We start from the raw sequence: 22,467 nt of genomic DNA, 5'->3' as shown, positions 1-22,467 counted from the left end.
GTTCTACGACAGTAGCTTCTTAGTTAAATGTACTTTGCATTGAAAAGCCTATTTTTTAAAAATTGGATCATGATCCCTTGAGCCGGATTTCAGTCAAAGTATATTTACTGGATCAAATAAAGATCGATCGCCGCTCCCAGATGGTCTAGTGGTCAGGATTCCTGGCTTTCACCCAGGCGGCCCGGGTTCGATTCCCGGTCTGGGAAAGTGCATGCATTGATGGTTCAGTGGTAGAATTCTCGCCTGCCACGCGGGAGGCCCGGGTTCGATTCCCGATCAATGCATTTTCTTAACATTACCTGGATAACCTTTCGTGTGAGTGACCAGAAAGTGTATTTTCGCTTTGATGACAAAAATGTTTTGAAGAATAAGGATTGTTGTTCGTTAATAGGGAGGTATATGCCGTGATAACTTAGAGAAATGGATTGCTGAAAGAAAAATTCTCAATTTGCCAGAAAATTCTTCAATAAAAAAAAAATTTCAAAGTCGGAATAATGGTGAAATTAACCTTTGTCCTACTGCATAATTTTACACCGCTAAAAGGCGGTATGGGTACAATTGTACCCACAAACATTTAATATTGAAATTCCCAAATTAGTTATACTTTTTGTACGGTGTGCCGTATTTAATGGTCCGAATGTTTAAATACTGTGCTCTACAGAAGTATCACACGTGTTGGTAGGCCACGTAGACATTGAACAACGCTATATGATATGTTATTATTGTGACCTCGATTATACTCAGAAAAACAGCTCATTATGCCCCTGTCCTTAACTCCCATAAATTTCCGCTGATATTACATGGCATTTCACCGATTCGAAATTTAGCATAGATTTTTTAGCTGCTAAAGAATCTATGCCAATAAATGCTAAAGTTTAGCATTTATTGGCATCCTTATTGTTGCTGGTGTACGCAGAAATAACAAAGATAATGTGGAAGATATGTGGAAAGTAGATGCTTTGCCTCTTGTACGTGCAGCTATGTTTCGAGATCGCTTCAAGATGATGCTCAGATTTATTTGATTTGACAACGAAAATACCCGTGCAAAGCATGTGTAAAAAGATAAAGCTGCACCAATACGAGATATTTGGCTCATGCTGAATAAAAATTTGGAGAGAGCATACAAACCACATGAAAGCATCACCATAGATGAACAATTGTTTCCATATCGAGGACATACTAAATTTACACAGTATATAATTATATACCATCAAAACCGGCTAAATATGGCATCAAGGATTTCTGGGCTCGTGATGCATCAAACTCCCACCCGCTACATGGTCAGATTTATACTGGTAAACCAGTAGATGGTCCCAGACAAATAAATATTGGTGAGCGAGCAGTTCAGAACCTGGCTTGTTTGTATAAAGGCTCTGGAAGAAATGTCACCACCGATACTTTCTTTACAGGCACAGCTAGCTAATGTAATGAACACATGGGACATGACTTTAGTTGGAACAGTCAGAAAAAACAAAAAGTTTTTGCCTAGCAACATGCAGCCTGCCAAGAAAAGGGCGGTTTACTCGACCAATTTCGTCTACCATCAAGATGCAAGAGTCTGTTCATATGTACCAAAGAAAAAAAAATCGGTTGTGCTCTTCTATCATCCATGCACATAACTGGAGAAGTCGAAGCGACGCAATCAAGCAAACCCTAGATAATCAAGTCTTATGTCAAAACCAAAGGTGGGTTGGACACGATGGACAAAATGCTGGGTGAGTGAAGTGTAAACGACGGACATTGCGTTGGCCATTGGCGTTTTTATGATCGACTTCACTGGCTTAGCGTCGTTTATCATCTACAGGGAGCACAACCAAGAGTTCTAGAAAAAGGACCAACGGAGAGAGTTTCTGAAAGATCTTGTGAAACAGCTATGTATGCCTTCAGGGGAAGCTCGCTCTGCCAACCGGATGGTGATGAGAAACCGTTTCCTTCGAGCTGCAGTGGAAATGGTTCTAGGACGGCACACTGCGACACCGTCAGAAGTCGAACTAACTTCAAAAAATCCCATGGAAGTAATGGAGCTACACCGATTGTTGGTAACTGCTATGTGGCAGACACCAGAAACGAAAATGACGAAAGACCAGGAAAAGCTGCGTGGTTTGCGTTCAGCCTGTTAGCGACGAACACTCAGTAACAAAAACAAAGTGCATTACTTGTGAAACGGACTAAAACCACCTTGATTAAGTTTTCTTTCATATTTCTGTACCAAATAAATCATTTCTGTAACCTGTTTCACTCAACATTCAAAAAATTGTCTTTGTGTTATGTATTCCGGCGTCATTTCGATACAAAATGTGTAAGGGTACAATTGTACCCATGCCGCCTCTTAAGGGTGTAAAAACAACTCGATCCTCTATCTCGGTAACGTGTAAAGCTTTTTGCCGAAATTTACTCTGCATAATCTAACAAAAAGATGTAGAGATGTCAGGAAATCTCAGGTCCCTCAGGTTTCTAGAAAAAAGACTGCCTTAATTTAAAATTGGAAAAGTTACAAATGTACCCATGCAGTAGGACAAAGGTTAATCGTTGTTTTGGACCCCAAACAATCCAGGCCGATTAGCTCAGTTGGTTAGAGCGTCGTGCTAATAACGCGAATGTCGCGGGTTCGAGCCCCGTATTGGCCAAAGCTTGCCTCGATAGCTCAGTTGGGAGAGCGTTAGACTGAAGATCTAAAGGTCCCTGGTTCAATCCCGGGTCGAGGCAACTAATTTCGATTACTTCGTTCTTTTGAGAAGTCATTTCCTTTTAGGAACACAATTTTAAGCGGGAACATTTTATGTGTGACGAGGTCTCAACCAATGCGTGATATTAAAAAGACGAAAAATGTTGCAGTCCAATGCGCATGTGACGTCGACGTGGGCTGGTTTGATATGGTTTTGGCGATAGCGTATTGCAGGTCCAGGCTAAGCTGTAAATTATTTAGAAGTCGCATATTTGTTTTCCGTGGATTAGTTGTCCGAAACTTTTACTCTCAAAACATGCTGTAAAGTTTAGGTGGTTGTTTTATAAATTTTAGTAAAATGATTCTGTCCAAACTAAGAATGTAGGCATTCCTAGCCTATATATCGTTGCAAGCCAAAATTGAGGAAGGCTCGTGATGTAGTTTTGCGATAGTAGCTTCTTGGTTTAATGTTCAATGGTCCCTGGTTCAATCGCGTGTCGAGGCAACTAATTTCGTTCACTTTGTTTTGTTGAGGTGTCAGTTCGCATTAGGAACACATTTTTCAGCTGGAAACACTGTGTTTATGACGATTTCGCAACCAATGCGTCATATCTACTGGATGAAAAATGTCGAAGTGCAATGTGCATGTGACGTCGACGTGGGCTGGTTTGTTATTATTTTGTAATTCTGTCAAACTGAGAATGTAGGCATTCTTAGCCTAGATCTCGTTGCAAGCGAATATTGATGGAGGCTCGTGAAGTGGTTCTACGACAGTAGCATTTTAGTTAAATGTACTTTCCATTGAAAAGCCTGTTTTTTAAAAATTGGGTCATGATCCCTTGAGCCGGATTTCAGTCAAAGTATATTTACTGGATCAAATAAAGATCGATCGCCGCTCCCAGATGGTCTAGTGGTCAGGATTCCTGGCTTTCACCCAGGCGGCCCGGGTTCGATTCCCGGTCTGGGAAAGTGCATGCATTGATGGTTCAGTGGTAGAATTCTCGCCTGCCACGCGGGAGGCCCGGGTTCGATTCCCGGTCAATGCATTTTCTTAACATTACCTGGATAACCTTTCGTGTGAGTGCCCAGAAAGTGTATTTTCGCTTTGATGACAAAAATGTTTTGAAGAATAAGGATTGTTGTTCGTTAATAGGGAGGTATATGCCGTGATAACTTAGAGAAATGGATTGCTGAAAGAAAAATTCTCAATTTGCCAGAAAATTCTTCAATAAAACAAAAATTTCAAAGTCGGAATAATGGTGAAATTAATCGTTGTTTTGGACCCCAAACAATCGAGGCCGATTAGCTCAGTTGGTTAGAGCGTCGTGCTAATAACGCGAATGTCGCGGGTTCGAGCCCCGTATTGGCCAAAGCTTGCCTCGATAGCTCAGTTGGGAGAGCGTTAGACTGAAGATCTAAAGGTCCCTGGTTCAATCCCGGGTCGAGGCAACTAATTTCGATTACTTCGTTCTTTTGAGAAGTCATTTCCTTTTAGGAACACAATTTTAAGCGGGAACATTTTATGTGTGACGAGGTCTCCACCAATGCGTGATATTAAAAAGACGAAAAATGTTGCAGTCCAATGCGCATGTGACGTCGACGTGGGCTGGTTTGATATGGTTTTGGCGATAGCGTATTGCAGGTCCAGGCTAAGCTGTAAATTATTTAGAAGTCGCATATTTGTTTTCCGTGGATTAGTTGTCCGAAACTTTTACTCTCAAAACATGCTGTAAAGCTTAGGTGGTTGTTTTATAAATTTTAGTAAAATGATTCTGTCCAAACTAAGAATGTAGGCATTCCTAGCCTATATGTCGTTGCAAGCCAAAATTGAGGAAGGCTCGTGATGTAGTTTTGCGATAGTAGCTTCTTGGTTTAATGTTCAATGATCCCTGGTTCAATCGCGTGTCGAGGCAACTAATTTCGTTCACTTTGTTTTGTTGAGGTGTCAGTTCGCATTAGGAACACATTTTTCAGCTGGAAACACTGTGTTTATGACGATTTCGCAACCAATGCGTCATATCTACTGGATGAAAAATGTCGAAGTGCAATGTGCATGTGACGTCGACGTGGGCTGGTTTGTTATTATTTTGTATATCTGTCAAACTGAGAATGTAGGCATTCTTAGCCTAGATCTTGTTGCAAGCGAATATTGATGGAGGCTCGTGAAGTGGTTCTACGACAGTAGCTTCTTAGTTAAATGTACTTTGCTTTGAAAAGCCTATTTTTTAAAAATTGGCTCATGATCCCTTGAGCCGGATTTCAGTCAAAGTATATTTACTGGATCAAATAAAGATCGATCGCCGCTCCCAGATGGTCTAGTGGTCAGGATTGCTGGCTTTCACCCAGGCGGCCCGGGTTCGATTCCCGGTCTGGGAAAGTGCATGCATTGATGGTTCAGTGGTAGAATTCTCGCCTGCCACGCGGGAGGCCCGGGTTCGATTCCCGGTCAATGCATTTTCTTAACATTACCTGGATAACCTTTCGTGTGAGTGCCCAGAAAGTGTATTTTCGCTTTGATGACAAAAATGTTTTGAAGAATAAGGATTGTTGTTCGTTAATAGGGAGGTATATGCCGTGATAACTTAGAGAAATGGATTGCTGAAAAAAAAATTCTCAATTTGCCAGAAAATTCTTCAATAAAACAAAAATTTCAAAGTCGGAATAATGGTGAAATTAATCGTTGTTTTGGACCCCAAACAATCGAGGCCGATTAGCTCAGTTGGTTAGAGCGTCGTGCTAATAACGCGAATGTCGCGGGTTCGAGCCCCGTATTGGCCAAAGCTTGCCTCGATAGCTCAGTTGGGAGAGCGTTAGACTGAAGATCTAAAGGTCCCTGGTTCAATCCCGGGTCGAGGCAACTAATTTCGATTACTTCGTTCTTTTGAGAAGTCATTTCCTTTTAGGAACACAATTTTAAGCGGGAACATTTTATGTGTGACGAGGTCTCCACCAATGCGTGATATTAAAAAGACGAAAAATGTTGCAGTCCAATGCGCATGTGACGTCGACGTGGGCTGGTTTGATATGGTTTTGGCGATAGCGTATTGCAGGTCCAGGCTAAGCTGTAAATTATTTAGAAGTCGCATATTTGTTTTCCGTGGATTAGTTGTCCGAAACTTTTACTCTCAAAACATGCTGTAAAGCTTAGGTGGTTGTTTTATAAATTTTAGTAAAATGATTCTGTCCAAACTAAGAATGTAGGCATTCCTAGCCTATATGTCGTTGCAAGCCAAAATTGAGGAAGGCTCGTGATGTAGTTTTGCGATAGTACCTTCTTGGTTTAATGTTCAATGATCCCTGGTTCAATCGCGTGTCGAGGCAACTAATTTCGTTCACTTTGTTTTGTTGAGGTGTCAGTTCGCATTAGGAACAAATTTTTCAGCTGGAAACACTGTGTTTATGACGATTTCGCAACCAATGCGTCATATCTACTGGATGAAAAATGTCGAAGTGCAATGTGCATGTGACGTCGACGTGGGCTGGTTTGTTATTATTTTGTAATTCTGTCAAACTGAGATTGTAGGCATTCTTAGCCTAGATCTTGTTGCAAGCGAATATTGATGGAGGCTCGTGAAGTGGTTCTACGACAGTAGCTTCTTAGTTAAATGTACTTTGCATTGAAAAGCCTATTTTTTAAAAATTGGCTCATGATCCCTTGAGCCGGATTTCAGTCAAAGTATATTTACTGGATCAAATAAAGATCGATCGCCGCTCCCAGATGGTCTAGTGGTCAGGATTCCTGGCTTTCACCCAGGCGGCCCGGGTTCGATTCCCGGTCTGGGAAAGTGCATGCATTGATGGTTCAGTGGTAGAATTCTCGCCTGCCACGCGGGAGGCCCGGGTTCGATTCCCGGTCAATGCATTTTCTTAACATTACCTGGATAACCTTTCGTGTGAGTGCCCAGAAAGTGTATTTTCGCTTTGATGACAAAAATGTTTTGAAGAATAAGGATTGTTGTTCGTTAATAGGAAGGTATATGCCGTGATAACTTAGAGAAATGGATTGCTGAAAGAAAAATTCTCAATTTGCCAGAAAATTCTTGAATAAAACCAAAATTTCAAAGTCGGAATAATGGTGAAATTAATCGTTGTTTTGGACCCCAAACAATCGAGGCCGATTAGCTCAGTTGGTTAGAGCGTCGTGCTAATAACGCGAATGTCGCGGGTTCGAGCCCCGTATTGGCCAAAGCTTGCCTCGATAGCTCAGTTGGGAGAGCGTTAGACTGAAGATCTAAAGGTCCCTGGTTCAATCCCGGGTCGAGGCAACTAATTTCGATTACTTCGTTCTTTTGAGAAGTCATTTCCTTTTAGGAACACAATTTTAAGCGGGAACATTTTATGTGTGACGAGGTCTCCACCAATGCGTGACATTAAAAAGACGAAAAATGTTGCAGTCCAATGCGCATGTGACGTCAACGTGGGCTGGTTTGATATGGTTTTGGCGATAGCGTATTGCAGGTCCAGGCTAAGCTGTAAATTATTTAGAAGTCGCATATTTGTTTTCCGTGGATTAGTTGTCCGAAACTTTTACTCTCAAAACATGCTGTAAAGTTTAGGTGGTTGTTTTATAAATTTTAGTAAAATGATTCTGTCCAAACTAAGAATGTAAGCATTCCTAGCCTATATATCGTTGCAAGCCAAAATTGAGGAAGGCTCGTGATGTAGTTTTGCGATAGTAGCTTCTTGGTTTAATGTTCAATGGTCCCTGGTTCAATCGCGTGTCGAGGCAACTAATTTCGTTCACTTTGTTTTGTTGAGGTGTCAGTTCGCATTAGGAACACATTTTTCGGCTGGAAACACTGTGTTTATGACGATTTCGCAACCAATGCGTCATATATACTGGATGAAAAATGTCGAAGTGCAATGTGCATGTGACGTCGACGTGGGCTGGTTTGTTATTATTTTGTAATTCTGTCAAACTGAGAATGTAGGCATTCTTAGCCTAGATCTCGTTGCAAGCGAATATTGATGGAGGCTCGTGAAGTGGATCTACGACAGTAGCTTCTTAGTTAAATGTACTTTGCATTGAAAAGCCTGTTTTTTTAAATTGGCTCATGATCCCTTGAGCCGGATTTCAGTCAAAGTATATTTACTGGATCAAATAAAGATCGATCGCCGCTCCCAGATGGTCTAGTGGTCAGGATTCCTGGCTTTCACCCAGGCGGCCCGGGTTCGATTCCCGGTCTGGGAAAGTGCATGCATTGATGGTTCAGTGGTAGAATTCTCGCCTGCCACGCGGGAGGCCCGGGTTCGATTCCCGGTCAATGCATTTTCTTAACATTACCTGGATAACCTTTCGTGTGAGTGCCCAGAAAGTGTATTTTCGCTTTGATGACAAAAATGTTTTGAAGAATAAGGATTGTTGTTCGTTAATAGGGAGGTATATGCCGTGATAACTTAGAGAAATGGATTGCTGAAAGAAAAATTCTCAATTTACCAGAAAATTCTTCAATAAAACAAAAATTTCAAAGTCGGAATAATGGTGAAATTAATCGTTGTTTTGGACCCCAAACAATCCAGGCCGATTAGCTCAGTTGGTTAGAGCGTCGTGCTAATAACGCGAATGTCGCGGGTTCGAGCCCCGTATTGGCCAAAGCTTGCCTCGATAGCTCAGTTGGGAGAGCGTTAGACTGAAGATCTAAAGGTCCCTGGTTCAATCCCGGGTCGAGGCAACTAATTTCGATTACTTCGTTCTTTTGAGAAGTCATTTCCTTTTAGGAACACAATTTTAAGCGGGAACATTTTATGTGTGACGAGGTCTCCACCAATGCGTGATATTAAAAAGACGAAAAATGTTGCAGTCCAATGCGCATGTGACGTCGACGTGGGCTGGTTTGATATGGTTTTGGCGATAGCGTATTGCAGGTCCAGGCTAAGCTGTAAATTATTTAGAAGTCGCATATTTGTTTTCCGTGGATTAGTTGTCCGAAACTTTTACTCTCAAAACATGCTGTAAAGTTTAGGTGGTTGTTTTATAAATTTTAGTAAAATGATTCTGTCCAAACTAAGAATGTAGGCATTCCTAGCCTATATATCGTTGCAAGCCAAAATTGAGGAAGGCTCGTGATGTAGTTTTGCGATAGTAGCTTCTTGGTTTAATGTTCAATGGTCCCTGGTTCAATCGCGTGTCGAGGCAACTAATTTCGTTCACTTTGTTTTGTTGAGGTGTCAGTTCGCATTAGGAACACATTTTTCAGCTGGAAACACTGTGTTTATGACGATTTCGCAACCAATGCGTCATATCTACTGGATGAAAAATGTCAAAGTGCAATGTGCATGTGACGTCGACGTGGGCTGGTTTGTTATTATTTTGTAATTCTGTCAAACTGAGAATGTAGGCATTCTTAGCCTAGATCTTGTTGCAAGCGAATATTGATGGAGGTTCGTGAAGTGGTTCTACGACAGTAGCTTCTTAGTTAAATGTACTTTGCATTGAAAAGCCTATTTTTTAAAAATTGGCTCATGATCCCTTGAGCCGGATTTCAGTCAAAGTATATTTACTGGATCAAATAAAGATCGATCGCCGCTCCCAGATGGTCTAGTGGTCAGGATTCCTGGCTTTCACCCAGGCGGCCCGGGTTCGATTCCCGGTCTGGGAAAGTGCATGCATTGATGGTTCAGTGGTAGAATTCTCGCCTGCCACGCGGGAGGCCCGGGTTCGATTCCCGGTCAATGCATTTTCTTAACATTACCTGGATAACCTTTCGTGTGAGTGCCCAGAAAGTGTATTTTCGCTTTGATGACAAAATTGTTTTGAAGAATAAGGATTGTTGTTCGTTAATAGGGAGGTATATGCCGTGATAACTTAGAGAAATGGATTGCTGAAAGAAAAATTCTCAATTTGCCAGAAAATTCTTCAATAAAACAAAAATTTCAAAGTCGGAATAATGGTGAAACTAATCGTTGTTTTGGACCCCAAACAATCGAGGCCAATTAGCTCAGTTGGTTAGAGCGTCGTGCTAATAACGCGAATGTCGCGGGTTCGAGCCCCGTATTGGCCAAAGCTTGCCTCGATAGCTCAGTTGGGAGAGCGTTAGACTGAAGATCTAAAGGTCCCTGGTTCAATCCCGGGTCGAGGCAACTAATTTCGATTACTTCGTTCTTTTGAGAAGTCATTTCCTTTTAGGAACACAATTTTAAGCGGGAACATTTTATGTGTGACGAGGTCTCCACCAATGCGTGATATTAAAAAGACGAAAAATGTTGCAGTCCAATGCGCATGTGACGTCGACGTGGGCTGGTTTGATATGGTTTTGGCGATAGCGTATTGCAGGTCCAGGCTAAGCTGTAAATTATTTAGAAGTCGCATATTTGTTTTCCGTGGATTAGTTGTCCGAAACTTTTACTCTCAAAACATGCTGTAAAGTTTAGGTGGTTGTTTTATAAATTTTAGTAAAATGATTCTGTCCAAACTAAGAATGTAGGCATTCCTAGCTTATATATCGTTGCAAGCCAAAATTGAGGAAGGCTCGTGATGTAGTTTTGCGATAGTAGCTTCTTGGTTTAATGTTCAATGGCCCCTGGTTCAATCGCGTGTCGAGGCAACTAATTTCGTTCACTTTGTTTTGTTGAGGTGTCAGTTCGCATTAGGAACACATTTTTCAGCTGGAAACACTGTGTTTATGACGATTTCGCAACCAATGCGTCATATCTACTGGATGAAAAATTTCGAAGTGCAATGTGCATGTGACGTCGACGTGGGCTAGTTTGTTATTATTTTGTAATTCTGTCAAACTGAGAATGTAGGCATTCTTAGCCTAGATCTCGTTGCAAGCGAATATTGATGGATGTTCGTGAAGTGGTTCTACGACAGTAGCTTCTTAGTTAAATGTACTTTGCATTGAAAAGCCTATTTTTTAAAAATTGGCTCATGATCCCTTGAGCCGGATTTCAGTCAAAGTATATTTACTGGATCAAATAAAGATCGATCGCCGCTCCCAGATGGTCTAGTGGTCAGGATTCCTGGCTTTCACCCAGGCGGCCCGGGTTCGATTCCCGGTCTGGGAAAGTGCATGCATTGATGGTTCAGTGGTAGAATTCTCGCCTGCCACGCGGGAGGCCCGGGTTCGATTCCCGGTCAATGCATTTTCTTAACATTACCTGGATAACCTTTCGTGTGAGTGCCCAGAAAGTGTATTTTCGCTTTGATGACAAAAATGTTTTGAAGAATAAGGATTGTTGTTCGTTAATAGGGAGGTATATGCCGTGATAACTTAGAGAAATGGATTGCTGAAAGAAAAATTCTCAATTTACCAGAAAATTCTTCAATAAAACAAAAATTTCAAAGTCGGAATAATGGTGAAATTAATCGTTGTTTTGGACCCCAAACAATCCAGGCCGATTAGCTCAGTTGGTTAGAGCGTCGTGCTAATAACGCGAATGTCGCGGGTTCGAGCCCCGTATTGGCCAAAGCTTGCCTCGATAGCTCAGTTGGGAGAGCGTTAGACTGAAGATCTAAAGGTCCCTGGTTCAATCCCGGGTCGAGGCAACTAATTTCGATTACTTCGTTCTTTTGAGAAGTCATTTCCTTTTAGGAACACAATTTTAAGCGGGAACATTTTATGTGTGACGAGGTCTCCACCAATGCGTGATATTAAAAAGACGAAAAATGTTGCAGTCCAATGCGCATGTGACGTCGACGTGGGCTGGTTTGATATGGTTTTGGCGATAGCGTATTGCAGGTCCAGGCTAAGCTGTAAATTATTTAGAAGTCGCATATTTGTTTTCCGTGGATTAGTTGTCCGAAACTTTTACTCTCAAAACATGCTGTAAAGTTTAGGTGGTTGTTTTATAAATTTTAGTAAAATGATTCTGTCCAAACTAAGAATGTAGGCATTCCTAGCCTATATATCGTTGCAAGCCAAAATTGAGGAAGGCTCGTGATGTAGTTTTGCGATAGTAGCTTCTTGGTTTAATGTTCAATGGTCCCTGGTTCAATCGCGTGTCGAGGCAACTAATTTCGTTCACTTTGTTTTGTTGAGGTGTCAGTTCGCATTAGGAACACATTTTTCAGCTGGAAACACTGTGTTTATGACGATTTCGCAACCAATGCGTCATATCTACTGGATGAAAAATGTCGAAGTGCAATGTGCATGTGACGTCGACGTGGGCTAGTTTGTTATTATTTTGTAATTCTGTCAAACTGAGAATGTAGGCATTCTTAGCCTAGATCTCGTTGCAAGCGAATATTGATGGATGTTCGTGAAGTGGTTCTACGACAGTAGCTTCTTAGTTAAATGTACTTTGCATTGAAAAGCCTATTTTTTAAAAATTGGCTCATGATCCCTTGAGCCGGATTTCAGTCAAAGTATATTTACTGGATCAAATAAAGATCGATCGCCGCTCCCAGATGGTCTAGTGGTCAGGATTCCTGGCTTTCACCCAGGCGGCCCGGGTTCGATTCCCGGTCTGGGAAAGTGCATGCATTGATGGTTCAGTGGTAGAATTCTCGCCTGCCACGCGGGAGGCCCGGGTTCGATTCCCGGTCAATGCATTTTCTTAACATTACCTGGATAACCTTTCGTGTGAGTGCCCAGAAAGTGTATTTTCGCTTTGATGACAAAAATGTTTTGAAGAATAAGGATTGTTGTTCGTTAATAGGGAGGTATATGCCGTGATAACTTAGAGAAATGGATTGCTGAAAGAAAAATTCTCAATTTACCAGAAAATTCTTCAATAAAACAAAAATTTCAAAGTCGGAATAATGGTGAAATTAATCGTTGTTTTGGACCCCAAACAATCCAGGCCGATTAGCTCAGTTGGTTAGAGCGTCGTGCTAATAACGCGAATGTCGCGGGTTCGAGCCCCGTATTGGCCAAAGCTTGCCTCGATAGCTCAGTTGGGAGAGCGTTAGACTGAAGATCTAAAGGTCCCTGGTTCAATCCCGGGTCGAGGCAACTAATTTCGATTACTTCGTTCTTTTGAGAAGTCATTTCCTTTTAGGAACACAATTTTAAGCGGGAACATTTTATGTGTGACGAGGTCTCCACCAATGCGTGATATTAAAAAGACGAAAAATGTTGCAGTCCAATGCGCATGTGACGTCGACGTGGGCTGGTTTGATATGGTTTTGGCGATAGCGTATTGCAGGTCCAGGCTAAGCTGTAAATTATTTAGAAGTCGCATATTTGTTTTCCGTGGATTAGTTGTCCGAAACTTTTACTCTCAAAACATGCTGTAAAGTTTAGGTGGTTGTTTTATAAATTTTAGTAAAATGATTCTGTCCAAACTAAGAATGTAGGCATTCCTAGCCTATATATCGTTGCAAGCCAAAATTGAGGAAGGCTCGTGATGTAGTTTTGCGATAGTAGCTTCTTGGTTTAATGTTCAATGGTCCCTGGTTCAATCGCGTGTCGAGGCAACTAATTTCGTTCACTTTGTTTTGTTGAGGTGTCAGTTCGCATTAGGAACACATTTTTCAGCTGGAAACACTGTGTTTATGACGATTTCGCAACCAATGCGTCATATCTACTGGATGAAAAATGTCGAAGTGCAATGTGCATGTGACGTCGACGTGGGCTGGTTTGTTATTATTTTGTAATTCTGTCAAACTGAGAATGTAGGCATTCTTAGCCTAGATCTTGTTGCAAGCGAATATTGATGGAGGCTCGTGAAGTGGTTCTACGACAGTAGCTTCTTAGTTAAATGTACTTTGCATTGAAAAGCCTATTTTTTAAAAATTGGCTCATGATCCCTTGAGCCGGATTTCAGTCAAAGTATATTTACTGGATCAAATAAAGATCGATCGCCGCTCCCAGATGGTCTAGTGGTCAGGATTCCTGGCTTTCACCCAGGCGGCCCGGGTTCGATTCCCGGTCTGGGAAAGTGCATGCATTGATGGTTCAGTGGTAGAATTCTCGCCTGCCACGCGGGAGGCCCGGGTTCGATTCCCGGTCAATGCATTTTCTTAACATTACCTGGATAACCTTTCGTGTGAGTGCCCAGAAAGTGTATTTTCGCTTTGATGACAAAATTGTTTTGAAGAATAAGGATTGTTGTTCGTTAATAGGGAGGTATATGCCGTGATAACTTAGAGAAATGGATTGCTGAAAGAAAAATTCTCAATTTGCCAGAAAATTCTTCAATAAAACAAAAATTTCAAAGTCGGAATAATGGTGAAACTAATCGTTGTTTTGGACCCCAAACAATCGAGGCCAATTAGCTCAGTTGGTTAGAGCGTCGTGCTAATAACGCGAATGTCGCGGGTTCGAGCCCCGTATTGGCCAAAGCTTGCCTCGATAGCTCAGTTGGGAGAGCGTTAGACTGAAGATCTAAAGGTCCCTGGTTCAATCCCGGGTCGAAGCAACTAATTTCGATTACTTCGTTCTTTTGAGAAGTCATTTCCTTTTAGGAACACAATTTTAAGCGGGAACATTTTATGTGTGACGAGGTCTCCACCAATGCGTGATATTAAAAAGACGAAAAATGTTGCAGTCCAATGCGCATGTGACGTCGACGTGGGCTGGTTTGATATGGTTTTGGCGATAGCGTATTGCAGGTCCAGGCTAAGCTGTAAATTATTTAGAAGTCGCATATTTGTTTTCCGTGGATTAGTTGTCCGAAACTTTTACTCTCAAAACATGCTGTAAAGCTTAGGTGGTTGTTTTATAAATTTTAGTAAAATGATTCTGTCCAAACTAAGAATGTAGGCATTCCTAGCCTATATGTCGTTGCAAGCCAAAATTGAGGAAGGCTCGTGATGTAGTTTTGCGATAGTAGCTTCTTGGTTTAATGTTCAATGATCCCTGGTTCAATCGCGTGTCGAGGCAACTAATTTCGTTCACTTTGTTTTGTTGAGGTGTCAGTTCGCATTAGGAACACATTTTTCAGCTGGAAACACTGTGTTTATGACGATTTCGCAACCAATGCGTCATATCTACTGGATGAAAAATGTCGAAGTGCAATGTGCATGTGACGTCGACGTGGGCTGGTTTGTTATTATTTTGTAATTCTGTCAAACTGAGAATGTAGGCATTCTTAGCCTAGATCTTGTTGCAAGCGAATATTGATGGAGGCTCGTGAAGTGGTTCTACGACAGTAGCTTCTTAGTTAAATGTACTTTGCATTGAAAAGCCTATTTTTTAAAAATTGGCTCATGATCCCTTGAGCCGGATTTCAGTCAAAGTATATTTACTGGATCAAATAAAGATCGATCGCCGCTCCCAGATGGTCTAGTGGTCAGGATTCCTGGCTTTCACCCAGGCGGCCCGGGTTCGATTCCCGGTCTGGGAAAGTGCATGCATTGATGGTTCAGTGGTAGAATTCTCGCCTGCCACGCGGGAGGCCCGGGTTCGATTCCCGGTCAATGCATTTTCTTAACATTACCTGGATAACCTTTCGTGTGAGTGCCCAGAAAGTGTATTTTCGCTTTGATGACAAAATTGTTTTGAAGAATAAGGATTGTTGTTCGTTAATAGGGAGGTATATGCCGTGATAACTTAGAGAAATGGATTGCTGAAAGAAAAATTCTCAATTTGCCAGAAAATTCTTCAATAAAACAAAAATTTCAAAGTCGGAATAATGGTGAAACTAATCGTTGTTTTGGACCCCAAACAATCGAGGCCAATTAGCTCAGTTGGTTAGAGCGTCGTGCTAATAACGCGAATGTCGCGGGTTCGAGCCCCGTATTGGCCAAAGCTTGCCTCGATAGCTCAGTTGGGAGAGCGTTAGACTGAAGATCTAAAGGTCCCTGGTTTAATCCCGGGTCGAGGCAACTAATTTCGATTACTTCGTTCTTTTGAGAAGTCATTTCCTTTTAGGAACACAATTTTAAGCGGGAACATTTTATGTGTGACGAGGTCTCCACCAATGCGTGATATTAAAAAGACGAAAAATGTTGCAGTCCAATGCGCATGTGACGTCGACGTGGGCTGGTTTGATATGGTTTTGGCGATAGCGTATTGCAGGTCCAGGCTAAGCTGTAAATTATTTAGAAGTCGCATATTTGTTTTCCGTGGATTAGTTGTCCGAAACTTTTACTCTCAAAACATGCCTTAAAGCTTAGGTGGTTGTTTTATAAATTTTAGTAAAATGATTCTGTCCAAACTAAGAATGTAGGCATTCCTAGCCTATATGTCGTTGCAAGCCAAAATTGAGGAAGGCTCGTGATGTAGTTTTGCGATAGTAGCTTCTTGGTTTAATGTTCAATTATCCCTGGTTCAATCGCGTGTCGAGGCAACTAATTTCGTTCACTTTGTTTTGTTGAGGTGTCAGTTCGCATTAAAAACACATTTTTCAGCTGGAAACACTGTGTTTATGACGATTTCGCAACCAATGCGTCATATCTACTGGATGAAAAATGTCGAAGTGCAATGTGCATGTGACGTCGACGTGGGCTGGTTTGCTATTATTTTGTAATTCTGTCAAACTGAGAATGTAGGCATTCTTAGCCTAGATCTTGTTGCAAGCGAATATTGATGGAGGCTCGTGAAGTGGTTCTACGACAGTAGCTTCTTAGTTAAATGTACTTTGCATTGAAAAGCCTATTTTTTAAAAATTGGCTCATGATCCCTTGAGCCGGATTTCAGTCAAAGTATATTTACTGGATCAAATAAAGATCGATCGCCGCTCCCAGATGGTCTAGTGGTCAGGATTCCTGGCTTTCACCCAGGCGGCCCGGGTTCGATTCCCGGTCTGGGAAAGTGCATGCATTGATGGTTCAGTGGTAGAATTCTCGCCTGCCACGCGGGAGGCCCGGGTTCGATTCCCGGTCAATGCATTTTCTTAACATTACCTGGATAACCTTTCGTGTGAGTGCCCAGAAAGTGTATTTTCGCTTTGATGACAAAAATGTTTTGAAGAATAAGGATTGTTGTTCGTTAATAGGGAGGTATATGCCGTGATAACTTAGAGAAATGGATTGCTGAAAGAAAAATTCTCAATTTACCAGAAAATTCTTCAATAAAACAAAAATTTCAAAGTCGGAATAATGGTGAAATTAATCGTTGTTTTGGACCCCAAACAATCGAGGCCGATTAGCTCAGTTGGTTAGAGCGTCGTGCTAATAACGCGAATGTCGCGGGTTCGAGCCCCGTATTGGCCAAAGCTTGCCTCGATAGCTCAGTTGGGAGAGCGTTAGACTGAAGATCTAAAGGTCCCTGGTTCAATCCCGGGTCGAGGCAACTAATTTCGATTACTTCGTTCTTTTGAGAAGTCATTTCCTTTTAGGAACACAATTTTAAGCGGGAACATTTTATGTGTGACGAGGTCTCCACCAATGCGTGATATTAAAAAGACGAAAAATGTTGCAGTCCAATGCGCATGTGACGTCGACGTGGGCTGGTTTGATATGGTTTTGGCGATAGCGTATTGCAGGTCCAGGCTAAGCTGTAAATTATTTAGAAGTCGCATATTTGTTTTCCGTGGATTAGTTGTCCGAAACTTTTACTCTCAAAACATGCTGTAAAGTTTAGGTGGTTGTTTTATAAATTTTAGTAAAATGATTCTGTCCAAACTAAGAATGTAGGCATTCCTAGCCTATATATCGTTGCAAGCCAAAATTGAGGAAGGCTCGTGATGTAGTTTTGCGATAGTAGCTTCTTGGTTTAATGTTCAATGGTCACTGGTTCAATCGCGTGTCGAGGCAACTAATTTCGTTCACTTTGTTTTGTTGAGGTGTCAGTTCGCATTAGGAACACATTTTTCAGCTGGAAACACTGTGTTTATGACGATTTTGCAACCAATGCGTCATATCTACTGGATGAAAAATGTCGAAGTGCAATGTGCATGTGACGTCGACGTGGGCTAGTTTGTTATTATTTTGTAATTCTGTCAAACTGAGAATGTAGGCATTCTTAGCCTAAATCTCGTTGCAAGCGAATATTGATGGAGGCTCGTGAAGTGGTTCTACGACAGTAGCTTCTTAGTTAAATGTACTTTGCATTGAAAAGCCTATTTTTTAAAATTGGATCATGATCCCTTGAGCCGGATTTCAGTCAAAGTATATTTACTGGATCAAATAAAGATCGATCGCCGCTCCCAGATGGTCTAGTGGTCAGGATTCCTGGCTTTCACCCAGGCGGCCCGGGTTCGATTCCCGGTCTGGGAAAGTGCATGCATTGATGGTTCAGTGGTAGAATTCTCGCCTGCCACGCGGGAGGCCCGGGTTCGATTTCCGGTCAATGCAATTTCTTAACATTACCTGGATAACCTTTCGTGTGAGTGCCCAGAAAGTTTATTTTCGCTTTGATGACAAAAATGTTTTGAAGAATAAGGATTGTTGTTCGTTAATAGGGAGGTATATGCCGTGATAACTTAGAGAAATGGATTGCTGAAAGAAAAATTCTCAATTTGCCAGAAAATTCTTGAATAAAACCAAAATTTCAAAGTCGGAATAATGGTGAAATTAATCGTTGTTTTGGACCCCAAACAATCGAGGCCGATTAGCTCAGTTGGTTAGAGCGTCGTGCTAATAACGCGAATGTCGCGGGTTCGAGCCCCGTATTGGCCAAAGCTTGCCTCGATAGCTCAGTTGGGAGAGCGTTAGACTGAAGATCTAAAGGTCCCTGGTTCAATCCCGGGTCGAGGCAACTAATTTCGATTACTTCGTTCTTTTGAGAAGTCATTTCCTTTTAGGAACACAATTTTAAGCGGGAACATTTTATGTGTGACGAGGTCTCCACCAATGCGTGATATTAAAAAGACGAAAAATGTTGCAGTCCAATGCGCATGTGACGTCGACGTGGGCTGGTTTGATATGGTTTTGGCGATAGCGTATTGCAGGTCCAGGCTAAGCTGTAAATTATTTAGAAGTCGCATATTTGTTTTCCGTGGATTAGTTGTCCGAAACTTTTACTCTCAAAACATGCTGTAAAACTTAGGTGGTTGTTTTATAAATTTTAGTAAAATGATTCTGTCCAAACTAAGAATGTAGGCATTCCTAGCCTATATATCGTTGCAAGCCAAAATTGAGGAAGGCTCGTGATGTAGTTTTGCGATAGTAGCTTCTTGGTTTAATGTTCAATGGTCCCTGGTTCATTCGCGTGTCGAGGCAACTAATTTCGTTCACTTTGTTTTGTTGAGGTGTCAGTTCGCATTAGGAACATATTTTTTCAGCTGGAAACACTGTGTTTATGACGATTTCGCAACCAATGCGTCATATCTACTGGATGAAAAATGTCGAAGTGCAATGTGCATGTGACGTCGACGTGGGCTGGTTTGTTATTATTTTGTAATTCTGTCAAACTGAGAATGTAGGCATTCTTAGCCTAGATCTCGTTGCAAGCGAATATTGATGGAGGCTCTTGAAGTGGTTCTACGACAGTAGCTTCTTAGTTAAATGTACTTGCATTGAAAAGCCTATTTTTTTAAAATTGGATCATGATCCCTTGAGCCGGATTTCAGTCAAAGTATATTTACTGGATCAAATAAAGATCGATCGCCGCTCCCAGATGGTCTAGTGGTCAGGATTCCTGGCTTTCACCCAGGCGGCCCGGCTTCGATTCCCGGTCTGGGAAAGTGCATGCATTGATGGTTCAGTGGTAGAATTCTCGCCTGCCACGCGGGAGGCCCGGGTTCGATTCCCGGTCAATGCATTTTCTTAACATTACCTGGATAACCTTTCGTGTGAGTGCCCAGAAAGGGTATTTTCGCTTTGATGACAAAAATGTTTTGAAGAATAAGGATTGTTGTTCGTTAATAGGGAGGTATATGCCGTGATAACTTAGAGAAATGGATTGCTGAAAGAAAAATTCTCAATTTGCCAGAAAATTCTTCAATAAAACAAAAATTTCAAAGTCGGAATAATGGTGAAATTAATCGTTGTTTTGGACCCCAAACAATCGAGGCCGATTAGCTCAGTTGGTTAGAGCGTCGTGCTAATAACGCGAATGTCGCGGGTTCGAGCCCCGTATTGGCCAAAGCTTGCCTCGATAGCTCAGTTGGGAGAGCGTTAGACTGAAGATCTAAAGGTCCCTGGTTCAATCCCGGGTCGAGGCAACTAATTTCGATTACTTCGTTCTTTTAAGAAGTCATTTCCTTTTAGGAACACAATTTTAAGCGGGAACATTTTATGTGTGACGAGGTCTCCACCAATGCGTGATATTAAAAAGACGAAAATTGTTGCAGTCCAATGCGCATGTGACGTCGACGTGGGCTGGTTTGATATGGTTTTGGCGATAGCGTATTGCAGGTCCAGGCTAAGCTGTAAATTATTTAGAAGTCGCATATTTGTTTTCCGTGGATTAGTTGTCCGAAACTTTTACTCTCAAAACATGCTGTAAAGTTTAGGTGGTTGTTTTATAAATTTTAGTAAAATGATTCTGTCCAAACTAAGAATGTAAGCATTCCTAGCCTATATATCGTTGCAAGCCAAAATTGAGGAAGGCTCGTGATGTAGTTTTGCGATAGTAGCTTCTTGGTTTAATGTTCAATGGTCCCTGGTTCAATCGCGTGTCGAGGCAACTAATTTCGTTCACTTTGTTTTGTTGAGGTGTCAGTTCGCATTAGGAACACATTTTTCAGCTGGAAACACTGTGTTTATGACGATTTCGCAACCAATGCGTCATATCTACTGGATGAAAAATGTCAAAGTGCAATGTGCATGTGACGTCGACGTGGGCTGGTTTGTTATTATTTTGTAATTCTGTCAAACTGAGAATGTAGGCATTCTTAGCCTAGATCTTGTTGCAAGCGAATATTGATGGAGGTTCGTGAAGTGGTTCTACGACAGTAGCTTCTTAGTTAAATGTACTTTGCATTGAAAAGCCTATTTTTTAAAAATTGGCTCATGATCCCTTGAGCCGGATTTCAGTCAAAGTATATTTACTGGATCAAATAAAGATCGATCGCCGCTCCCAGATGGTCTAGTGGTCAGGATTCCTGGCTTTCACCCAGGCGGCCCGGGTTCGATTCCCGGTCTGGGAAAGTGCATGCATTGATGGTTCAGTGGTAGAATTCTCGCCTGCCACGCGGGAGGCCCGGGTTCGATTCCCGGTCAATGCATTTTCTTAACATTACCTGGATAACCTTTCGTGTGAGTGCCCAGAAAGTGTATTTTCGCTTTGATGACAAAATTGTTTTGAAGAATAAGGATTGTTGTTCGTTAATAGGGAGGTATATGCCGTGATAACTTAGAGAAATGGATTGCTGAAAGAAAAATTCTCAATTTGCCAGAAAATTCTTCAATAAAACAAAAATTTCAAAGTCGGAATAATGGTGAAACTAATCGTTGTTTTGGACCCCAAACAATCGAGGCCAATTAGCTCAGTTGGTTAGAGCGTCGTGCTAATAACGCGAATGTCGCGGGTTCGAGCCCCGTATTGGCCAAAGCTTGCCTCGATAGCTCAGTTGGGAGAGCGTTAGACTGAAGATCTAAAGGTCCCTGGTTCAATCCCGGGTCGAGGCAACTAATTTCGATTACTTCGTTCTTTTGAGAAGTCATTTCCTTTTAGGAACACAATTTTAAGCGGGAACATTTTATGTGTGACGAGGTCTCCACCAATGCGTGATATTAAAAAGACGAAAAATGTTGCAGTCCAATGCGCATGTGACGTCGACGTGGGCTGGTTTGATATGGTTTTGGCGATAGCGTATTGCAGGTCCAGGCTAAGCTGTAAATTATTTAGAAGTCGCATATTTGTTTTCCGTGGATTAGTTGTCCGAAACTTTTACTCTCAAAACATGCTGTAAAGTTTAGGTGGTTGTTTTATAAATTTTAGTAAAATGATTCTGTCCAAACTAAGAATGTAGGCATTCCTAGCTTATATATCGTTGCAAGCCAAAATTGAGGAAGGCTCGTGATGTAGTTTTGCGATAGTAGCTTCTTGGTTTAATGTTCAATGGCCCCTGGTTCAATCGCGTGTCGAGGCAACTAATTTCGTTCACTTTGTTTTGTTGAGGTGTCAGTTCGCATTAGGAACACATTTTTCAGCTGGAAACACTGTGTTTATGACGATTTCGCAACCAATGCGTCATATCTACTGGATGAAAAATTTCGAAGTGCAATGTGCATGTGACGTCGACGTGGGCTAGTTTGTTATTATTTTGTAATTCTGTCAAACTGAGAATGTAGGCATTCTTAGCCTAGATCTCGTTGCAAGCGAATATTGATGGATGTTCGTGAAGTGGTTCTACGACAGTAGCTTCTTAGTTAAATGTACTTTGCATTGAAAAGCCTATTTTTTAAAAATTGGCTCATGATCCCTTGAGCCGGATTTCAGTCAAAGTATATTTACTGGATCAAATAAAGATCGATCGCCGCTCCCAGATGGTCTAGTGGTCAGGATTCCTGGCTTTCACCCAGGCGGCCCGGGTTCGATTCCCGGTCTGGGAAAGTGCATGCATTGATGGTTCAGTGGTAGAATTCTCGCCTGCCACGCGGGAGGCCCGGGTTCGATTCCCGGTCAATGCATTTTCTTAACATTACCTGGATAACCTTTCGTGTGAGTGCCCAGAAAGTGTATTTTCGCTTTGATGACAAAAATGTTTTGAAGAATAAGGATTGTTGTTCGTTAATAGGGAGGTATATGCCGTGATAACTTAGAGAAATGGATTGCTGAAAGAAAAATTCTCAATTTACCAGAAAATTCTTCAATAAAACAAAAATTTCAAAGTCGGAATAATGGTGAAATTAATCGTTGTTTTGGACCCCAAACAATCCAGGCCGATTAGCTCAGTTGGTTAGAGCGTCGTGCTAATAACGCGAATGTCGCGGGTTCGAGCCCCGTATTGGCCAAAGCTTGCCTCGATAGCTCAGTTGGGAGAGCGTTAGACTGAAGATCTAAAGGTCCCTGGTTCAATCCCGGGTCGAGGCAACTAATTTCGATTACTTCGTTCTTTTGAGAAGTCATTTCCTTTTAGGAACA

At 41.7% G+C, this 22,467-nt stretch overlaps 60 non-coding genes across 60 annotated transcripts; all 60 read left to right on the top strand.

Moving 5' to 3' along the window:
* The first annotated feature begins 134 nt into the window (after positions 1-134).
* Trnae-uuc (transfer RNA glutamic acid (anticodon UUC)) lies at positions 135-206 on the top strand. Its single transcript has one exon. It is a non-coding gene; the product is annotated as a tRNA-Glu (tRNA).
* Positions 207-213: 7 nt separating this feature from the next.
* Positions 214-284, top strand: Trnag-gcc (transfer RNA glycine (anticodon GCC)). Its single transcript has one exon. It is a non-coding gene; the product is annotated as a tRNA-Gly (tRNA).
* A 2,269-nt stretch (positions 285-2,553) lies between these two features.
* On the top strand, positions 2,554-2,627 carry Trnai-aau (transfer RNA isoleucine (anticodon AAU)). The gene has a single exon. It is a non-coding gene; the product is annotated as a tRNA-Ile (tRNA).
* A 6-nt stretch (positions 2,628-2,633) lies between these two features.
* Positions 2,634-2,706, top strand: Trnaf-gaa (transfer RNA phenylalanine (anticodon GAA)). Its single transcript has one exon. It is a non-coding gene; the product is annotated as a tRNA-Phe (tRNA).
* An 855-nt stretch (positions 2,707-3,561) lies between these two features.
* On the top strand, positions 3,562-3,633 carry Trnae-uuc (transfer RNA glutamic acid (anticodon UUC)). Its single transcript has one exon. It is a non-coding gene; the product is annotated as a tRNA-Glu (tRNA).
* A 7-nt stretch (positions 3,634-3,640) lies between these two features.
* On the top strand, positions 3,641-3,711 carry Trnag-gcc (transfer RNA glycine (anticodon GCC)). The gene has a single exon. It is a non-coding gene; the product is annotated as a tRNA-Gly (tRNA).
* Positions 3,712-3,961: 250 nt separating this feature from the next.
* On the top strand, positions 3,962-4,035 carry Trnai-aau (transfer RNA isoleucine (anticodon AAU)). The gene has a single exon. It is a non-coding gene; the product is annotated as a tRNA-Ile (tRNA).
* A 6-nt stretch (positions 4,036-4,041) lies between these two features.
* On the top strand, positions 4,042-4,114 carry Trnaf-gaa (transfer RNA phenylalanine (anticodon GAA)). Its single transcript has one exon. It is a non-coding gene; the product is annotated as a tRNA-Phe (tRNA).
* An 855-nt stretch (positions 4,115-4,969) lies between these two features.
* Trnae-uuc (transfer RNA glutamic acid (anticodon UUC)) lies at positions 4,970-5,041 on the top strand. The gene has a single exon. It is a non-coding gene; the product is annotated as a tRNA-Glu (tRNA).
* Positions 5,042-5,048: 7 nt separating this feature from the next.
* Trnag-gcc (transfer RNA glycine (anticodon GCC)) lies at positions 5,049-5,119 on the top strand. The gene has a single exon. It is a non-coding gene; the product is annotated as a tRNA-Gly (tRNA).
* A 250-nt stretch (positions 5,120-5,369) lies between these two features.
* On the top strand, positions 5,370-5,443 carry Trnai-aau (transfer RNA isoleucine (anticodon AAU)). The gene has a single exon. It is a non-coding gene; the product is annotated as a tRNA-Ile (tRNA).
* Positions 5,444-5,449: 6 nt separating this feature from the next.
* Trnaf-gaa (transfer RNA phenylalanine (anticodon GAA)) lies at positions 5,450-5,522 on the top strand. Its single transcript has one exon. It is a non-coding gene; the product is annotated as a tRNA-Phe (tRNA).
* An 855-nt stretch (positions 5,523-6,377) lies between these two features.
* On the top strand, positions 6,378-6,449 carry Trnae-uuc (transfer RNA glutamic acid (anticodon UUC)). The gene has a single exon. It is a non-coding gene; the product is annotated as a tRNA-Glu (tRNA).
* Positions 6,450-6,456: 7 nt separating this feature from the next.
* Trnag-gcc (transfer RNA glycine (anticodon GCC)) lies at positions 6,457-6,527 on the top strand. The gene has a single exon. It is a non-coding gene; the product is annotated as a tRNA-Gly (tRNA).
* Positions 6,528-6,777: 250 nt separating this feature from the next.
* Trnai-aau (transfer RNA isoleucine (anticodon AAU)) lies at positions 6,778-6,851 on the top strand. Its single transcript has one exon. It is a non-coding gene; the product is annotated as a tRNA-Ile (tRNA).
* A 6-nt stretch (positions 6,852-6,857) lies between these two features.
* Trnaf-gaa (transfer RNA phenylalanine (anticodon GAA)) lies at positions 6,858-6,930 on the top strand. Its single transcript has one exon. It is a non-coding gene; the product is annotated as a tRNA-Phe (tRNA).
* Positions 6,931-7,784: 854 nt separating this feature from the next.
* On the top strand, positions 7,785-7,856 carry Trnae-uuc (transfer RNA glutamic acid (anticodon UUC)). Its single transcript has one exon. It is a non-coding gene; the product is annotated as a tRNA-Glu (tRNA).
* A 7-nt stretch (positions 7,857-7,863) lies between these two features.
* On the top strand, positions 7,864-7,934 carry Trnag-gcc (transfer RNA glycine (anticodon GCC)). Its single transcript has one exon. It is a non-coding gene; the product is annotated as a tRNA-Gly (tRNA).
* Positions 7,935-8,184: 250 nt separating this feature from the next.
* Trnai-aau (transfer RNA isoleucine (anticodon AAU)) lies at positions 8,185-8,258 on the top strand. Its single transcript has one exon. It is a non-coding gene; the product is annotated as a tRNA-Ile (tRNA).
* Positions 8,259-8,264: 6 nt separating this feature from the next.
* Trnaf-gaa (transfer RNA phenylalanine (anticodon GAA)) lies at positions 8,265-8,337 on the top strand. Its single transcript has one exon. It is a non-coding gene; the product is annotated as a tRNA-Phe (tRNA).
* Positions 8,338-9,192: 855 nt separating this feature from the next.
* Trnae-uuc (transfer RNA glutamic acid (anticodon UUC)) lies at positions 9,193-9,264 on the top strand. Its single transcript has one exon. It is a non-coding gene; the product is annotated as a tRNA-Glu (tRNA).
* Positions 9,265-9,271: 7 nt separating this feature from the next.
* Trnag-gcc (transfer RNA glycine (anticodon GCC)) lies at positions 9,272-9,342 on the top strand. Its single transcript has one exon. It is a non-coding gene; the product is annotated as a tRNA-Gly (tRNA).
* Positions 9,343-9,592: 250 nt separating this feature from the next.
* Trnai-aau (transfer RNA isoleucine (anticodon AAU)) lies at positions 9,593-9,666 on the top strand. Its single transcript has one exon. It is a non-coding gene; the product is annotated as a tRNA-Ile (tRNA).
* A 6-nt stretch (positions 9,667-9,672) lies between these two features.
* On the top strand, positions 9,673-9,745 carry Trnaf-gaa (transfer RNA phenylalanine (anticodon GAA)). The gene has a single exon. It is a non-coding gene; the product is annotated as a tRNA-Phe (tRNA).
* An 855-nt stretch (positions 9,746-10,600) lies between these two features.
* On the top strand, positions 10,601-10,672 carry Trnae-uuc (transfer RNA glutamic acid (anticodon UUC)). Its single transcript has one exon. It is a non-coding gene; the product is annotated as a tRNA-Glu (tRNA).
* Positions 10,673-10,679: 7 nt separating this feature from the next.
* On the top strand, positions 10,680-10,750 carry Trnag-gcc (transfer RNA glycine (anticodon GCC)). The gene has a single exon. It is a non-coding gene; the product is annotated as a tRNA-Gly (tRNA).
* Positions 10,751-11,000: 250 nt separating this feature from the next.
* On the top strand, positions 11,001-11,074 carry Trnai-aau (transfer RNA isoleucine (anticodon AAU)). The gene has a single exon. It is a non-coding gene; the product is annotated as a tRNA-Ile (tRNA).
* A 6-nt stretch (positions 11,075-11,080) lies between these two features.
* On the top strand, positions 11,081-11,153 carry Trnaf-gaa (transfer RNA phenylalanine (anticodon GAA)). Its single transcript has one exon. It is a non-coding gene; the product is annotated as a tRNA-Phe (tRNA).
* An 855-nt stretch (positions 11,154-12,008) lies between these two features.
* Trnae-uuc (transfer RNA glutamic acid (anticodon UUC)) lies at positions 12,009-12,080 on the top strand. Its single transcript has one exon. It is a non-coding gene; the product is annotated as a tRNA-Glu (tRNA).
* Positions 12,081-12,087: 7 nt separating this feature from the next.
* Positions 12,088-12,158, top strand: Trnag-gcc (transfer RNA glycine (anticodon GCC)). The gene has a single exon. It is a non-coding gene; the product is annotated as a tRNA-Gly (tRNA).
* A 250-nt stretch (positions 12,159-12,408) lies between these two features.
* On the top strand, positions 12,409-12,482 carry Trnai-aau (transfer RNA isoleucine (anticodon AAU)). Its single transcript has one exon. It is a non-coding gene; the product is annotated as a tRNA-Ile (tRNA).
* Positions 12,483-12,488: 6 nt separating this feature from the next.
* Trnaf-gaa (transfer RNA phenylalanine (anticodon GAA)) lies at positions 12,489-12,561 on the top strand. Its single transcript has one exon. It is a non-coding gene; the product is annotated as a tRNA-Phe (tRNA).
* Positions 12,562-13,416: 855 nt separating this feature from the next.
* On the top strand, positions 13,417-13,488 carry Trnae-uuc (transfer RNA glutamic acid (anticodon UUC)). The gene has a single exon. It is a non-coding gene; the product is annotated as a tRNA-Glu (tRNA).
* A 7-nt stretch (positions 13,489-13,495) lies between these two features.
* Trnag-gcc (transfer RNA glycine (anticodon GCC)) lies at positions 13,496-13,566 on the top strand. The gene has a single exon. It is a non-coding gene; the product is annotated as a tRNA-Gly (tRNA).
* Positions 13,567-13,816: 250 nt separating this feature from the next.
* On the top strand, positions 13,817-13,890 carry Trnai-aau (transfer RNA isoleucine (anticodon AAU)). The gene has a single exon. It is a non-coding gene; the product is annotated as a tRNA-Ile (tRNA).
* Positions 13,891-13,896: 6 nt separating this feature from the next.
* On the top strand, positions 13,897-13,969 carry Trnaf-gaa (transfer RNA phenylalanine (anticodon GAA)). Its single transcript has one exon. It is a non-coding gene; the product is annotated as a tRNA-Phe (tRNA).
* An 855-nt stretch (positions 13,970-14,824) lies between these two features.
* On the top strand, positions 14,825-14,896 carry Trnae-uuc (transfer RNA glutamic acid (anticodon UUC)). Its single transcript has one exon. It is a non-coding gene; the product is annotated as a tRNA-Glu (tRNA).
* A 7-nt stretch (positions 14,897-14,903) lies between these two features.
* Trnag-gcc (transfer RNA glycine (anticodon GCC)) lies at positions 14,904-14,974 on the top strand. Its single transcript has one exon. It is a non-coding gene; the product is annotated as a tRNA-Gly (tRNA).
* Positions 14,975-15,224: 250 nt separating this feature from the next.
* Trnai-aau (transfer RNA isoleucine (anticodon AAU)) lies at positions 15,225-15,298 on the top strand. Its single transcript has one exon. It is a non-coding gene; the product is annotated as a tRNA-Ile (tRNA).
* A 6-nt stretch (positions 15,299-15,304) lies between these two features.
* Trnaf-gaa (transfer RNA phenylalanine (anticodon GAA)) lies at positions 15,305-15,377 on the top strand. The gene has a single exon. It is a non-coding gene; the product is annotated as a tRNA-Phe (tRNA).
* An 855-nt stretch (positions 15,378-16,232) lies between these two features.
* Trnae-uuc (transfer RNA glutamic acid (anticodon UUC)) lies at positions 16,233-16,304 on the top strand. The gene has a single exon. It is a non-coding gene; the product is annotated as a tRNA-Glu (tRNA).
* Positions 16,305-16,311: 7 nt separating this feature from the next.
* On the top strand, positions 16,312-16,382 carry Trnag-gcc (transfer RNA glycine (anticodon GCC)). The gene has a single exon. It is a non-coding gene; the product is annotated as a tRNA-Gly (tRNA).
* A 250-nt stretch (positions 16,383-16,632) lies between these two features.
* Trnai-aau (transfer RNA isoleucine (anticodon AAU)) lies at positions 16,633-16,706 on the top strand. Its single transcript has one exon. It is a non-coding gene; the product is annotated as a tRNA-Ile (tRNA).
* Positions 16,707-16,712: 6 nt separating this feature from the next.
* Positions 16,713-16,785, top strand: Trnaf-gaa (transfer RNA phenylalanine (anticodon GAA)). Its single transcript has one exon. It is a non-coding gene; the product is annotated as a tRNA-Phe (tRNA).
* Positions 16,786-17,639: 854 nt separating this feature from the next.
* Trnae-uuc (transfer RNA glutamic acid (anticodon UUC)) lies at positions 17,640-17,711 on the top strand. The gene has a single exon. It is a non-coding gene; the product is annotated as a tRNA-Glu (tRNA).
* A 7-nt stretch (positions 17,712-17,718) lies between these two features.
* Trnag-gcc (transfer RNA glycine (anticodon GCC)) lies at positions 17,719-17,789 on the top strand. Its single transcript has one exon. It is a non-coding gene; the product is annotated as a tRNA-Gly (tRNA).
* Positions 17,790-18,039: 250 nt separating this feature from the next.
* Positions 18,040-18,113, top strand: Trnai-aau (transfer RNA isoleucine (anticodon AAU)). Its single transcript has one exon. It is a non-coding gene; the product is annotated as a tRNA-Ile (tRNA).
* A 6-nt stretch (positions 18,114-18,119) lies between these two features.
* On the top strand, positions 18,120-18,192 carry Trnaf-gaa (transfer RNA phenylalanine (anticodon GAA)). Its single transcript has one exon. It is a non-coding gene; the product is annotated as a tRNA-Phe (tRNA).
* Positions 18,193-19,047: 855 nt separating this feature from the next.
* Positions 19,048-19,119, top strand: Trnae-uuc (transfer RNA glutamic acid (anticodon UUC)). Its single transcript has one exon. It is a non-coding gene; the product is annotated as a tRNA-Glu (tRNA).
* A 7-nt stretch (positions 19,120-19,126) lies between these two features.
* Trnag-gcc (transfer RNA glycine (anticodon GCC)) lies at positions 19,127-19,197 on the top strand. Its single transcript has one exon. It is a non-coding gene; the product is annotated as a tRNA-Gly (tRNA).
* A 250-nt stretch (positions 19,198-19,447) lies between these two features.
* Trnai-aau (transfer RNA isoleucine (anticodon AAU)) lies at positions 19,448-19,521 on the top strand. Its single transcript has one exon. It is a non-coding gene; the product is annotated as a tRNA-Ile (tRNA).
* A 6-nt stretch (positions 19,522-19,527) lies between these two features.
* On the top strand, positions 19,528-19,600 carry Trnaf-gaa (transfer RNA phenylalanine (anticodon GAA)). The gene has a single exon. It is a non-coding gene; the product is annotated as a tRNA-Phe (tRNA).
* An 855-nt stretch (positions 19,601-20,455) lies between these two features.
* Positions 20,456-20,527, top strand: Trnae-uuc (transfer RNA glutamic acid (anticodon UUC)). The gene has a single exon. It is a non-coding gene; the product is annotated as a tRNA-Glu (tRNA).
* Positions 20,528-20,534: 7 nt separating this feature from the next.
* Positions 20,535-20,605, top strand: Trnag-gcc (transfer RNA glycine (anticodon GCC)). The gene has a single exon. It is a non-coding gene; the product is annotated as a tRNA-Gly (tRNA).
* A 250-nt stretch (positions 20,606-20,855) lies between these two features.
* Positions 20,856-20,929, top strand: Trnai-aau (transfer RNA isoleucine (anticodon AAU)). The gene has a single exon. It is a non-coding gene; the product is annotated as a tRNA-Ile (tRNA).
* A 6-nt stretch (positions 20,930-20,935) lies between these two features.
* On the top strand, positions 20,936-21,008 carry Trnaf-gaa (transfer RNA phenylalanine (anticodon GAA)). Its single transcript has one exon. It is a non-coding gene; the product is annotated as a tRNA-Phe (tRNA).
* Positions 21,009-21,863: 855 nt separating this feature from the next.
* Positions 21,864-21,935, top strand: Trnae-uuc (transfer RNA glutamic acid (anticodon UUC)). The gene has a single exon. It is a non-coding gene; the product is annotated as a tRNA-Glu (tRNA).
* Positions 21,936-21,942: 7 nt separating this feature from the next.
* Positions 21,943-22,013, top strand: Trnag-gcc (transfer RNA glycine (anticodon GCC)). The gene has a single exon. It is a non-coding gene; the product is annotated as a tRNA-Gly (tRNA).
* Positions 22,014-22,263: 250 nt separating this feature from the next.
* Trnai-aau (transfer RNA isoleucine (anticodon AAU)) lies at positions 22,264-22,337 on the top strand. Its single transcript has one exon. It is a non-coding gene; the product is annotated as a tRNA-Ile (tRNA).
* Positions 22,338-22,343: 6 nt separating this feature from the next.
* Positions 22,344-22,416, top strand: Trnaf-gaa (transfer RNA phenylalanine (anticodon GAA)). The gene has a single exon. It is a non-coding gene; the product is annotated as a tRNA-Phe (tRNA).
* The last annotated feature ends 51 nt before the right edge of the window (positions 22,417-22,467 follow it).

Source organism: Clavelina lepadiformis, chromosome 7, assembly GCF_947623445.1.
Source record: "Clavelina lepadiformis chromosome 7, kaClaLepa1.1, whole genome shotgun sequence".
Lineage (NCBI taxonomy): Eukaryota > Metazoa > Chordata > Ascidiacea > Aplousobranchia > Clavelinidae > Clavelina > Clavelina lepadiformis.
Note: the sequence above shows the minus strand (reverse complement) of the source record. Positions and strands in the feature narration are given on the sequence as shown.